Source organism: Medicago truncatula, chromosome 8 (genome assembly GCF_003473485.1).
Source record: "Medicago truncatula cultivar Jemalong A17 chromosome 8, MtrunA17r5.0-ANR, whole genome shotgun sequence".
Taxonomy (NCBI): Eukaryota; Viridiplantae; Streptophyta; class Magnoliopsida; order Fabales; family Fabaceae; genus Medicago; species Medicago truncatula.
The window spans coordinates 29925101-29938175 of record NC_053049.1 but is presented as its reverse complement, the minus strand read 5'-3'; positions in this window follow the sequence as shown (position 1 = coordinate 29938175).

Genomic DNA, 13075 nt, shown 5'->3' with positions numbered 1-13075 from the left:
CAGACTACCAATGAGGACCGACTTATCAGAGGTACTTGTTTCTTTAATAGTACTCCTTTAATTGCTATTATTGATACTGATGCTACTCATTGTTTTATTGCTATTGAATGTGCCTATAAGTTGGGTTTGGATGTATCTGATATGAAAGGGAAAATGGTTGTTGAAACTCCAGCTAAGGGTTCAGTAACTACTTCTCTTGTTTGTTTGGGGTGTCCTATATCTATGTTTGGTAGAGATTTTGTGGTTGATTTAGTTTGTCTGCCGTTGTCGGGTATGGATGTTATTTTTGGAATGAATTGGTTAGAGTATAACCGAGTTCATATCAACTGCTATAGTAAGACGGTGCATTTTTCTTCTGCTGAGGAAGAAGGTGAGGTTGAGCTTTTGTCTACAAAACAGATGAAACAGTTTGAACGGGACGGGATTCTGATGTATTCTCTAATGGCACAATTGTCGTTAGAAAATCAAGCTGTGATTGGCAGGTTACCTGTAGTGCATGAATTTTCAGAAGTGTTTCCTGATGAGATTCCTGATGTGCCACCAAAGAGGGAGGTTGAATTTTCAATTGACCTTGTTCCAGGAACGAAGCCAGTGTCGATAGAACCATACCGTATGTCAGCTTCTGAGTTAGCTAAATTGAAGAAACAGTTTGAGGACCTGTTAGATAAGAAATTTGTAAGACCCAGTGTTTCACCTTGGGGAGCACCGGTGTTGTTGGTTAAGAAGAAGGATGGTAGTATGAGATTGTGCATAGATTACCGTCAGTTGAACAAAGTTTCGATAAAGAACAGGTATCCGCTTCCTAGAATTGACGACTTGATGGATCAGTTGGTTGGTGCTAAGATTTTTAGTAAGATTGACTTGAGATCTGGTTACTATCAGATAAAGGTGAAGGATGAGGATATGCAGAAGACGGCCTTTAGGACACGATATGGTCATTACGAATACAAGGTGATGCCTTTCGGTGTTACTAATGCGCCTGGTGTGTTTATGGAGTACATGAACCGAATCTTCCATGCTTTTCTGGATAAGTTTGTTGTGGTGTTTATTGATGATATCTTAATTTATTCCAAGAATGAAGAGGAGCATGCAGAGCATCTGAGAATTGTATTGCAAGTTTTAAAAGAGAAGAGGTTGTATGCGAAGTTGTCGAAATGTGAGTTCTGGTTAAGTGAAGTGAGCTTTCTGGGTCATATTATTTTTGGTAGTGGTATTGCAGTGGATCCTTTGAAGGTTGATGTAGTATTGCAGTGGGAGACTCCGAAGTCCGTAACTGAGATCAGAAGTTTTCTGGGTTTGGCTGGTTATTACCGCAGGTTCATAGAAGGGTTTTCGAAATTGGCACTTCCGTTGACTCAGTTGACCTGTGAGGGTAAGTCTTTTGTGTGGGATGCTCAGTGTGAGAGTAGTTTCAATGAGTTGAAGCGAAAATTGACAACTGCTCCTGTTTTGATTTTGCCTAAACCAGAAGAACCGTTTGTTGTGTACTGCGATGCATCTAAGCTGGGCTTAGGTGGTGTTCTGATGCAAGATGGTAAGGTGATAGCATATGCTTCTAGGCAATTGCGTGTTCATGAGAAGAATTATCCTACACATGACCTGGAGTTAGCTGCAGTGGTTTTTGTTTTGAAAATTTGGAGACATTATTTGTACGGTTCCAGATTTGAGGTGTTCAGTGATCATAAAAGTTTGAAATATTTATTTGACCAGAAGGAACTAAACATGAGGCAGAGAAGATGGTTAGAGCTGTTGAAGGATTATGATTTTGGCTTGAATTACCATCCTGGTAAGGCCAATGTGGTTGAGCAGGAAAACATTGCACATGTCTGCTTTAATGGTGAAAGAATTCGAGTTGTTAGAACAGTTTAGAGACCTGAGTCTTGTCTGTGAACTGTCACCTCAGAGTATACAGTTGGGGATGCTGAAGATTGATAGTAATTTCTTGAATAGTATCCGAGAAGCTCAGAAAGCAGATTTGAAATTTGTTGATTTAATGACTACTGGTAGTGACGCTGAGGACAGTGACTTTAAGGTTGATGATCAGGGTGTACTGAGATTCAGAGGGAGAGTTTGTATTCCTGACAGCGATGAGTTGAAGGGTTGATTCTTGAAGATAGTCACAAGAGTAGATTGAGTATACACCCGGGGGCTACAAAGATGTATCATGATTTGAAGAAACTGTTCTGGTGGTCCGGTTTGAAAAGAGATGTTGCTCAGTTTGTTTATGCCTGTTTGATTTGTCAGAAGTCCAAGGTTGAGCATCAGAAGCCTGCAGGGTTGTTGACACCGTTAGATGTACCGGAGTGGAAGTGGGACAGTATCTCTATGGATTTTGTGACGAATTTACCGAACACTCCGAGAGGGCATGACGCCATTTGGGTTGTTGTCGACCGGTTGACGAAGTCGACACACTTCATTCCCATCAATATCAGTTATCCGGTAGAACAGTTGGCAGAGATTTACATTCATAGTGTGGTGAAGCTTCATGGTGTTCCGTCGAGTATTGTGTCGGATAGAGATCCGAGGTTCACTTCTAGATTCTGGAAGAGTTTACAGGACGCTTTGGGTTCGAAGTTGAGGTTGAGTTCGGCTTATCATCCTCAAACGGATGGTCAGTCGGAGAGGACGATTCAATCATTGGAAGATTTGTTGAGGGTGTGTGTGCTTGAGCAAGGTGGAGCTTGGGATAGTCACCTGCCATTGATTGAGTTCACTTATAACAACAGCTATCACTCGAGTATTGGTATGGCACCGTTCAAAGCCTTGTATGGTCGGAGGTGTAGGACTCCTTTATGCTGGTTTGAGTCGGGTGAGAGTGTTGTGTTGGGACCGGATTTGGTTCATGAGACTACTGAGAAAGTCAGGTTGATAAGGGAAAAGATGAAAGCTTCGCAGAGTCGACAGAAGAGTTACCATGACAAGCGAAGAAAGGCTCTTGAGTTTCAGGAGGGTGATCATGTTTTTCTGAGGGTCACTGATGAAGGATTTTTACCTCTCATAAAACTATTTACACGTAAGTATAATAGGATCGTATCCACAGGGAGTTGCGTATTTCATAAGCATTTTCGCAATATTTGTCACGTTAAGTGTTGGGGTATAAATTGTTTGTTTGTGTAAAACTATTTTCCTAATAGACATAAAAGTAAAACGAGAAGAGATAGGGCTATTCCGCTTGCGGTCAGAGACATCAACCAAGCGTAACAGCTGCAATCTCTCGATCAATTAATGGATTCTAGCTTTTTAAACCATATTATCACAATCACTCGACAATATCATTCGTGTCCAAATGATATCGTTATTTCTAAGGGATCGTTTAAACATCGATTTCCCAAACATTTAAACGATCACAAAGTCGATAGGGTAGTTTAATCGACGATTTCCCAACCGATTAAATTACCCAAAAGCATTAAGTCCTAGATTAAAAGTGATTATCAAATATTAACATCCATGTCTAGAGTGATAACTTAAGATGGATTGTTATTCTATTTCTAGATTCAAAAGTATGTGTCCATATCATTTTGAATCTCAATAAAACAATAAAAGCAAGAATAACAACAATATTGAATAAATAAGCTAGAACCATATATTAAAAGATCAAAAGATTACATAATAGCTTGTTTGAATACCTCAAGACTACAAGAGTAGATGTAGCTACATATGTCTATGATAGCTTTGCAAAGGATGAAGAAAGGGTGAAGATTCCATGACAAGATCCATGATGTCTCAACAAATCTTGGCTTGAATCTACTCCTAACTACCTTGCTTTGTGTTTCTCTCTCTAGAAAAGCCCTAGTCTCTCTCTAAAACCAGAAAATTATGAATAAAAATGTAATAATCTCTTTGGAAAGAGAAGAGAAAACTATTTATATGGGCTGACTGCGTGCCAGTTCGCTTAAGCGAAGCATAGTTCGCTTAAGCGAACATCCAGGAAATCTCCAGTTGACCATTGAGGTGCTGCCACGTGGTCCCTATCTTCTGAAGTTGGATGAACTTCGCTTAAGCGAAGCACAAGCAAACATGTGAGCGAACTTTCCTGGAGCTCACTGGAACTTGGTCGCTTAAGCGAACCATAGTTCGCTTAAGCGAACTGACCTTCCTTCATGAGCGAACTGGAAGCATGCTTGTAAGCGAACAGAACGGTTGCTCTCTGTAATTCGGTTGCTTAAGCGAACGGACCTTGGTTCAAGAGCTTCCTTCTTTTGGTCCTTGCTTGTCATTTCCTGCATAAATTGGGTAGAATCAGGCATGTAAAGCATAAATGGTAAAATTGCACTCAAATGATAGCTTTTCCTTAGATAACTTGCAAAACAAGTCACTAATTTGCCTAAGTTAACACATGAAATATGTTACTTTTGAGCACTTATCAAACACTCCCCTACTTAGCTTTTTGTTTGTCCTCAAACAAAAGAATCAAAAAGGAAACTTCAAAGGCTTTGGACAAATTTTTAGCACGGTGTCATTCAGTTCAAACACAAAAATTTCAGGTGGTGATTCAATTGTAATTGCGCGGGCAAGCATGAAGCCTTCTACTGATCTAAGCACAAACTATGAATGTGAAACCAGTCCTAAGCACAAAATTTACATCATAAAATTCAAAACAAAAACATGATCGTCTATGAACCACACCTAACACACTTCTTTGCAAGTAGATGAGACAACGCAATAATCAACAAATGAGGGTAATAACACACATCCAACAATCAAGCAAACATCCTGATTAAGTTAGGTTTCCATCCAAATATTATCTCAAAAAGCACAAAAGCATGGATCAAAAGGTCTTTATAGGGTTATAGCTTGGCCAGGCTACAAGAAAAATGTCATATATGGGAAAATTGAGCTCAAAAAGCCTATCATAGAGGAACATTCCTTGTATCAATAATTACAATCCAAAGCTCTCCTTACCAATCATTACAAACCCTTGGTGATTAACGGTCTATCCAATAACCTTGACAACTTATTCTATTTTTTACTTTTCTTTCTTTTTCTTCTTTTTCTTTTTCTTTTCTTTTCAAATCTACAAACGTTGAAACTTGTAAGTCTATACAATTCAATGTTGTCAGGTTACTTTAATAATTCACCATGATACTTGACATAAAATACCTCCCTTTCTCCCCAACTTAAACCAACAAAACTCTAATTGAATGTTCCCCTATTCTAAGGCAAGGGACAAAGTACAAGAAGGTTTCGGGTTCAACAAAGTGAAAATATCAAAGTCCTAAAGTGGATCAAACATGAACTGGATTTTTAACAATTTTAGGCAATTTCAATGAGCATTGTGCTCATGAATATTGACAGTTCATGTTTGAGGACTTGATTCATTTGGCTCAGATTTGGGTATCAGATACTCACTCTTCTCACGGGTAGGCTTTATGTGGTCAAATATCTTGCTCAATTTCAAAAAAAGAAATGCCTTGATCCTTTCCATGCTTTCATACAATTCAAACAATTATTGGATTTAACATAACAAAAACGAGTTAAACATTGATTGTCAGTCTCCAGCATATAATATAACATTTTGAAGCTAACTCACTTTTTGGCTAAGTACTAAGTGGTTCAAGAGTAATCATGTTTATGAAGAGAATTAGATGAGATACTTTTTGTGTAAAGTACTAGTTTCAAATTCTAGTAAAGACCTAGAAAAACAGGAAACCAATACCTTGGCTTTGCGCTTTTTTCACAACTAAATCATTATCACACACCTGTTTGTTTGCTCAATCTTTTGGCTCTTCCGAGCACTTCAAACATTAATGTTCATGACCAATTTTCTTTTCAAGAAACAAAAACAAGATTAAACAAAATTTATCCAAAGCACAACATTTAAAAACAACAACAAGCTAAGTTATTTAACCAAAGTAAATGAAACTAAAAATACCGAAACACAGTACCAAACTGACAAAATAAATTGTTCCAACATGAAAATAAAAGACATAAGTAAAAAAAAACTGTCAAAGCAAAACAATAAGCATCAATAAAAAAAAACTCAAAACTGCGGTCCCTGGTTCGCCGCATCATCCTCCATGTCATCCACTCCGTGAACACTAGCAGTCCTCTCATCATCTTCCGCTGCACCATAGTGTTCACCCCCTCCATAGAAAGTAGGCATGTCCCCAGGCCACATGCAAGACTCCACGAATGACTCAGGTCTGAGCATCTGGTATGCGGGGTTTTGGCGAGCATCATAGAGAGACTGATAGATGCCTCGGTGGCTCCTGAAAAGCGCAGCATTCTGGTCCATTAAAAAATGATCTTGCTGCTCTTGTCTCTGATATCTCTGCTCTTGCCTCAGATCTCTCTGCTCTTGCTGAGCAAAATAAGTGGAAAATGAAGAGAAATCAAATGACCTAGGCTCTGTGTGCTGAAGTGGCTCCTGCTGAGGTAAATCTGGCTCGTGCTCAGGGTGCGGGACGCTGGAGGATGGCTCCTCAAGTTTTTCTGCCACTGCCTTCTCAAGACCTTTAAGAAATTTATCATCCATGGGTCCCACAAGAGTCTCGGTGAAGGGTCCGGCATGCTCCACACCTTGACTTCGGACTAATCCCATAATGAACCCCGGGAATGACATTTTTGAGGCCTTATGTGTCAAACCACTCAAAGCCACATACTTAAGCTCTCGGGAAATTATCCTAGCCACATCAACCTCCCCTCCTTTTAAAATATGCCAAATAAGAGGGGTGACAGCCTTCGGAGTGGTGCTGACATGACTCTTGGGCCACACATTGTGCACCAAGAATTTGTGAATAAACGCGGCTTCAAAAGTCATGTCAGCATAACTAGCCGTGGTTCCATCGTCCGTTTTCCCTTTGTTGTAACGCCTTCCTGGCAACAAAATATCCCTCACAATCTCCTCATGGTCCCACTCTTTGTCTTCATCTTTCCGACCATACTCACATAACGTCGGAACTGTGGGGTCCTCCGGTGGTGGTAAAGTGAGCGGGTTACCAAGGTAGGCATTGATAGCATCCCGGTCAAAGTGAATGGTCTTGCCCCCCACAAAGGTCGTGTAGGAGAATTGGGTATCCATGTCCTTCTTTTCACAATCGGGCATGGCATTGGCATAAAATTCCCTCACAATGTCCAGGTCGATTCTGGTGGTTGGGCTTAGGAGAGTGTCCCACTTCCTGTCAATCAACATCTGAAGGAGGTGAGCATAAGGTCCTACAGGATTAATTCTAATCACCTTGTCATGCCAAGTGCCCTTGATTAACTTCAGGTACCGATCATAGGTTTTGTTCGATGAGAAACGGTTCCGGTCGGGGTTTCTAGGCAAGGGTATGGACCGGTGAATGGTTCCGGAAGATGAAGCTGTGGTTTTTCGTTTGGCGGGTACTTGATTTTTAGGTGCCATCTGCAAAACAACCAGAAAATTCCAAATACGTATAAACAGTTAGCAGAGTATACGGAACTAAATGGGCAAGGCAGATTGGAACATAAAAAAATTTCAAGTCTGGGGTCAGTTCGCTTGGAGTTCGCTTAAGCGAACTCCTAAGCGAATATTCATGTGAAAATCTGGGTTCAGTTCGCTTAAGCGAACTTGTCAGCGAACAGTCACCCAAAAATGGTTTTCACATGAATATTCGCTTAAGCGAAGGCTTAAGCGAACCGTCCCTGAACCTGCGAAATTCATCCAACATCCAGCACATTCAGCACAATCCAGCATGTTACCAACAGAATTCATCTCCTTACGTTTCTACAACACAATTAGTGATCAAGAAAATGAGCCTAAATCACAACATTTGCACAAAAATCATTCAAACCCTTATTTTTCAAAAACTTTCAAAATGGGTCAAATTTCCAAAAGTGAATGTTCATGGCATTTGGTTGCGATTCTTGTTCCTTTCATCACTAGATTCCTGTTCACACAGTCTCTAATCACCACAAGTCATCTAATCCGAATCCCAACCATTTCTAAAAATGTATAAAACATGATATCTCTCAATTTAAGAACAAGAAAGGGAAGGAGAATCAAACCTGTTATATCAATGAAGAGATGCAAGTGCAAGATGAGAATGAATGCAAAGAATGAATGCTTGACTTGAATCGAAATGGGTTTGATTTTTGTGGGTTAGTGTGAGTGAAAAGAGAAGAGAAGTTGAGTTTTGTGAGAAGTGAGAAAGAGAAAAGGTACAAAGGTGTAAAAGTGGGTAAAGTGGGTGGTTGTGAGGAGTTAATGGGAGTTACTCCCCTTGGATGCAGATTTTTCAATTTGCTTCTTTGTGGCTTTCAATGCTTATGACTTAATTCCTACATGCAATTAAACTTAAAAACTGACTTACAAAACTGGGTTGCCTCCCAGCAAGCGCTTGTTTCACGTCATAAGCTCGACGCCTTTTTAATGCAAATTTACGGATCATGTAGTGAAATTGTCGACGTTTGCCAATCAACTTCACCACCAAAGTAGGGCTTCGATCTTTGCCCATTTACGGTCCAGCTGGACTTTTTCATTGGAACTTCCAACACTATTTTTCCATAAGGCTCTTCTTTGATTATAGACGGACCGGACCACTTCAACTTGAGTTTTCCCGGAAAATAACTCAATCTTGAGTTAAAACATAACACCATTTGTCCAGGCTCAAGGTTTTGTTTCACAATCCGCTTAGTCATGAAAACTTTTCGCCTCCTCCTTGTGCACTTTAGAGGATTCAACGCTTCAACGCGCATTTCTTTCAATTCTTGCATTTGAACCTTCCTCTTTTTCCCTCACTTGCTCTTGGTCAAAATTAAAGAATTTTAGCGCTCAAAACGTGTTGTGCTCTAGTTCAACCGGCAAGTGGCAAGACTTCCCATACACCAATTTAAACGATGTGAAACCCGTGGGAACTTCTCATCAAGCTTTAATGACCAATCTATCCGTGATTACAACACGGTCTTCTCTAAGACCCCTTTGAATTCTCGATTGGACACTTCGGCTTGACCAAGTGATTAGTAACATATCATAAAAAAAAAGTATATGTGTATATATATACAAGAAAGAATTTTGTGCAAAATTGCTTAAAATGACAAAATTGTTTTGATACTTATGACATTATTTCGCTACTCCCCGGCAGCGGCGCCATTTTGATGAAGGATTTTTACCTCTCATAAAACTATTTACACGTAAGTATAATAGAATCGTGTCCACAGGGAATTGCGTATTTCATAAGCATTTTCGCAATATTTGTCACGTTAAGTGTTGGGGTATAAATTGTTTGTTTGTGTAAAACTATTTTCCTAATAGACATAAAAGTAAAACGAGAAGAGATAGGGCTATTCCGCTTGCGGTCAGAGACATCAACCAAGCGTAACAGCTGCAATCTCTTGATCAATTAACGGATTCTAGCTTTTTAAACCATATTATCACAATCACTCGACAATATCATTCGTGTCCAAATGATATCGTTATTTCTAAGGGATCGTTTAAACATCGATTTCCCAAACATTTAAACGATCACAAAGTTGATTGGGTAGTTTAATCGACGATTTCCCAACCGATTAAATTACCCAAAAGCATTAAGTCCTAGATTAAAAGTGATTATCAAATATTAACATCCATGTCTAGAGTGATAACTTAAGATGGATTGTTATTCTATTTCTAGATTCAAAAGTATGTGTCCATATCATTTTGAATCTCAATAAAACAATAAAAGCAAGAATAACAACAATATTGAATAAATAAGCTAGAACCATATATTAAAATATCAAAAGATTACATAATAGCTTGTTTGAATACCTCAAGACTACAAGAGTAGATGTAGCTACATATGTCTATGATAACTTTGCAAAGGATGAAGAAAGGGTGAAGATTCCATGACAAGATCCATGATGTCTCAACAAATCTTGGCTTGAATCTACTCCTAACTACCTTGCTTTGTGTTTCTCTCTCTAGAAAAGCCCTAGTCTCTCTCTAAAACCAGAAAATTATGAATAAAAATGTAATAATCTCTTTGGAAAGAGAAGAGAAAACTATTTATATGGGCTGACTGCGTGCCAGTTCGCTTAAGCGAACATCCAGGAAATCTCCAGTTGACCATTGAGGTGCTGCCATGTGGTCCCTATCTTCTGAAGTTGGATGAACTTCGCTTAAGCGAAGCACAAGCGAACATGTGAGCGAACTTTCCTGGAGCTCACTGGAACTTGGTCGCTTAAGCGAACCATAGTTCGCTTAAGCGAACTGACCTTCCTTCATGAGCGAACTGGAAGCATGCTTGTAAGCGAACAGAACGGTTGCTCTCTGTAATTCGGTCGCTTAAGCGAACAGGAGTTCGCTTAAGCGAACGGACCTTGGTTCAAGAGCTTCCTTCTTTTGGTCCTTGCTTGTCATTTCCTGCATAAATTGGATAGAATCAGGCATGTAAAGCATAAATGGTAAAATTACACTCAAATGGTAGCTTTTCCTTAGATAACTTGCAAAACAAGTCACTAATTTGCCTAAGTTAACACATGAAATATGTTACTTTTGAGCACTTATCAGTCACTCCTTTGACGGGTGTTGGACGTGCTTTGAAGTCGAGGAAGTTGACTCCTAAGTTCATTGGTCCGTATCAGATTTCAGAGAGGGTTGGGACAGTGGCATATAAAGTTGGTTTGGCACCACATCTTTCGAACTTGCACGATGTGTTTCATGTGTCACAGCTTCGGAAGTATGTAGCGGATCCTTCGCATGTGATTCCGAGGGATGATGATGTACAGGTTAGGGACAACCTGACAGTTGAGACTATGCCGTTGAGAATTGATGATAGAAAGGTGAAGTCTTTGAGAGGTAAGGAGATACCTCTTGTGAGAGTCGTTTGGGGTGGAGCGACTGGTGAAAGTTTGACTTGGGAGCTGGAGAGTAAGATGCGGGAGTCGTATCCGGAGTTGTTTGCTTGAGGTAAGATTTCGAGGACGAAATTCTGTGATTTGGGGAGAGTTGTAACGCCCTAGTTGTCATATTTAATTATTTGATTTATGTGGAGTATATATATATATATGATTTTTGGTGATTTATGTGGTGTGTTATTTTATTATATGGTTTATTTTAATAATAATTAGATTAAGTGTGAAATAATAATTATTTTGGTGTTTGGGGAGTTAATAGAATTTATTAAAATTAATGGGAAGTTAAGTGAAAATATAGGGAGTTAAGTAAGAGGGAAGTTAGGAATTAGATGTCAGAAGCTTTGTACGTGAAAACTGTCAGTTTTGGGAGAAAGAAGAGAAGAGCAAGTAGAACCCAAAAGAATCCATTTGATGTGCATTTTTCATTCTGAATTAAGGTAAGTGTGAGGTTTACTTCAATAGTGTAGTTATTGATTTCTGATTTTGAGTTTAACAGATTTTGATGAAAATTGGGGATTTTGGGTTTTATGTTGGAATGATGATTTTGGGAGTTGGGAGTGTGAATTGGATGCTAGAAATAGGTTCTAAGTGCATCCAGAAAGTTAATTTATATCTGTAAACTGATTTGGGGAGTGATTGGAAGAAAAATGGGATTTTTGAGAAAAACCAGTTTTCTGCCCGTACAGAAGTTCATCGCTCGCCTCGCGAGCAGATCAACTCGCCATGGCGAGCAAGCCTGGACAAAACTTGATTTTTGAAAAGTTGTTATAAGATGTTTTGGGGATGGTTTAAGGTACCTAGATGATATTAATGATGACTGGAACAAGTTTTAGGTTAAAAAGATGAATGGGGAGCTTAGTATTGAGGTTTGAGTGAGGAAATGTCATTTTTCCCGAGAGCACCTATTTTTCACTCGCCTCGAGTTCGCCTTGAACTCGCCATGGCGAGCAAGTGGTTTGTGAACACGCCATAGCGAGCAGATGTGCTCGCGAGGCGAGCTGTGCAGTTTTGAGTGCTGTTTTGCTTGCATGAATGGTTGTGATGGAATATTGTTGTTTAAGCATAGTTATATTTAATTGTGCATATTTCTGGATGGTTGGATCTCTACTGGATGTTGTTACTGATGACCGTGATTATGCTAAAATTTATTGAATCATACATGTTGTTTAAGTGGAGTCACATGGAGTTTGTATGCATGGTCAGTTGTATGTAGATATACACAAGTAGGTCCATTGCATATGCATAAACAGCGGAGAGGACTCATGTCCTAGAGCACTAGTTGCTCAACAGCGGTGAGGGCTTCGGTCCTGATGAATGCTTTAACCATTCAAAAGCGGTGAGGGCTTCGGTCCTGTCTGGTACCACATGCATATTTGCATCTATTGAGGAGTCTAAGGTGTTGTCTTAGCAGTGTTGTCATGTCATTTGCATGAGTCTTAGTTGTTGATTGTAGTTGTTGCATTGATGATGATGACGTTGTTGATGAATATGTACATTTGTATACATACTTGATGGGTGGATTCCGATGATGTTGTTGTTGCATGTGAATTAATTATTTATATTGACAAGATGATGTATTTGATGTATAGGGTGTTAGATTCAATTGAAGATTTTTAATATCTATATTTATTGTTGTGAATCTCACCCCTTCTGCTTGAAAATGTTGCTCTTCCTATGGGTAACTTGCAGGTGATCCTGAGTAGTCGGTGGTGGCTCAAGAGTCGTGTCTAGGGCTCTGATACGTGGGATGGGAATTATTATATTATGTGATTGTTGTTTTCCTTCCTATGTATCAATTTTTGGAACTTGTTGATGTGGCCCTTTGTTGGTTGACCTATTGTTGATTAGGCTTAATGCCAAGATGTTGTTGGAGAATTTAACCGTTGTTGTTGTTATTGAAATGCAAATTTTCCGTTGCATGATTTTGAAGTTGTTAAACATGTTAAATTAAATAGTTTTATTTTCTATTTAAGAAATTTTGGATCTGCAATGTAGCATGCCCGTTTGATGCTTAACTCTGATTAATATTTGTTATTTAATTGTTTTTGGATAACGGAGTGTTACATTAAACCCTAAGCCACCATCAAACTTAGATTGGAAAAAAATCCCAATTCACCAAATGCACTTTTCACCCGTGATCAAAGACCCCCTAGGAAACCACATTGAATTTTCTTAATTTCATCACAAATAGTTTTGAAGACCTTTGCATACTACATATTAATATAATACGGAATGGATTTATTAACTGTCTTAGAGAGCGCAATTATCCCTATAAGACTCA